The 2,252-nt window shown below is 52.5% G+C and overlaps 1 long non-coding RNA gene across 1 annotated transcript; it reads right to left on the reverse strand.

Annotated features, from left to right (window-relative positions):
• Nucleotides 1-969: 969 nt before the first annotated feature.
• On the reverse strand, nucleotides 970-1,945 carry LOC116986604. Its single transcript, XR_004415532.1, has 3 exons — nucleotides 1,913-1,945; nucleotides 1,493-1,552; nucleotides 970-997 (listed from the first exon to the last, which is right to left on the reverse strand). It is a non-coding gene; the product is annotated as an uncharacterized LOC116986604 (long non-coding RNA).
• Between the last annotated feature and the right edge of the window lie 307 nt (nucleotides 1,946-2,252).

Genomic DNA, 2,252 nt, shown 5'->3' on the forward strand with positions numbered 1-2,252 from the left:
GAGATCCCATTGTGACATCATAGCAGGAAACTACCAGTGGTAAGGTGGTGCTATCTTGTACAATAACTCTGTGATTCTCTCCACAGATGCTGTCTGACCCTCTGAATGTGTGACAGTGAACCGGTGAATAATGTTCCTAGTGCCTGATGCACCACATCACCAGGCAGTGAAAGGCTGTGTAAGAGTGGCTTCACTGATGAAATGTTCACAGGTTAGCATTGGCAGAGAAAGTAAAACATCAGCAATATGCCATTGGCAATAGGTGACCCTGCTTCAGCCCTAGAGAGAGGGACCCAGGAGTTTTAGGGAGGTGTAGACGTCCATGGCCTCTTCCCATAGCAATGGGGAAAGGGGTGCCAGAACCTATCAGTACATCTATCTTCCTTGGTGAGGTCTCGACCCGAAACGTCACCCATTCCTTCTCTCTAGAGATGCTGCCTGTCCCATTGAGTTACTCCAGCATTTTGTTCCTGCCTGAGGGTCTCCCTGGATTTTCCATGGCTCCTCACTCGTTCCTGAACTCTGGCACTTCCCCCCAGGATGTAAATAAATTAAAACTAAAACTGGGTCGAATGTCCCTAGAGCTGCTATGAAACATCAGCGGCGATACGGAGCAGGTGTGGTTACATATAACAGTCTTGGACAGAGAGTCAGGGAGACTGGGGGTGGGGTCACCACTGGTCACTGTAGAACCCCTGGTGTTGAACACGGTTTCTCCTAAGCGGCCCAATGAGAAAAGGATCGAGGTTCCAGTCGGAGGGAAACTCACTCCTATCATCCTCCCTTTGCACTGGAGATGGGCATAGTTCCCTGGTAACTGGGCACGTGCAGAGGCACTCACTGCCCAATGGAGGTAACAGATGTTCGTGAGCTGGAGTCTCTCTGTCAAGGGGTGACTGAGCTGGTGTCTCTTCTCAGGCGGTGTCTGTGACTGGGCTCTCTCTGAGTTGCCGAACCACGTCCAATCCATTCTTCAATCACAGCATCTCCGCCATTTCTGTAGGACAGAGAGCAGAGGTGAAGAGACCAGTGAGTGCCCATTGACAGACACTTCTCTGTCCCCATTCCAACCCCACTTCCCTCACAAAGCAGCAGCTCAATACACACTGCCCCTGTCCCACTCGACACATGCGCCCCCGGGGCTTACTCTTGTGAGTCTGCCCATTCCGAGACCCAAATCGTCACGAAATGCCATGAAAACGTCTAGATGACAACACACGCCCCATCTCCAACTTAACAGTAACTGGGTGTGTGGGGGACAGTGTACCCCAGTGACTGGGTCTGTGGGGGACAGTGTACCCCAGTGACTGGGTGTGTGGGGACAGTGTACCCCAGTGACTGGGTCTGTGGGGACAGTGTACCCCAGTGACTGGGTGTGTGGGGGACTGTTCTGTGATTTCCCACCTGTGGTCCTTTCTCGTTCCTGGTTCCACTCTGGGGTGTCAGTGATGGGCTACAGGAGACCCCCGCTGGGGACCTTGCTGTTGCTTACCATTCCTGTTCATCCTATTGTTCTGGCCAAGCTAGATGACTGACTTTGGATTCCACAAGACTGTAGGGGGATGAACACAGGTTACAAGAGTGTAATCAGCGATCTGCTTTCTGGAGCCCTCTCTACAATCCATATAACCATATAACCATATAACAATTACAGCACGGAAACAGGCCATCTCGGCCCTACAAGTCCGTGCCGAATCCACATTACAAATCCTACCCCATCTTCCATTCCCTGCCCATCCCTGTCACAACCCTGCACCTCCCACCTGCTCCTCCGAGTCTCCTCTCTCCTGCCCTTTCTATCATCTTGCCCACATTCCCTGACCCTCCCCTATTAGCTCCTCCCACCCTTCCCACCCTTTGTTCTGCAATCCCCTGACGACCCCACACTCCCCAAACTGGTGCAGACACTCACGGGTACAGAATGAAGCACGGCTCTTTGGATCTTTGGATCTTCTCGGCACCAGTTGAACCCAGCCGGCACGCAGCTCGGCCCGTGTCAGATGTGCTGCACTCGGCATGAAGCCGTAAGCGATGAAGAAGACTGCCTGAGGGTCTCCCTGGATTTTCCATGGCTCCTCACTCGTTCCTGAACTCTGGCACTTCCCCCCAGGATGTAAATAAATTAAAGAAAAAATCCTCCTTAAATCTCTAAACCGCTCCAGCACCTTCACCTCACCTATCTCTGTAAGCTTCTCCAGTCCCTACATCTCTCCCCATCTCTGTGACACCCTCCCAGAACACCACCCCCTACC

Source organism: Amblyraja radiata, chromosome 24 (genome assembly GCF_010909765.2).
Source record: "Amblyraja radiata isolate CabotCenter1 chromosome 24, sAmbRad1.1.pri, whole genome shotgun sequence".
NCBI lineage: Eukaryota > Metazoa > Chordata > Chondrichthyes > Rajiformes > Rajidae > Amblyraja > Amblyraja radiata.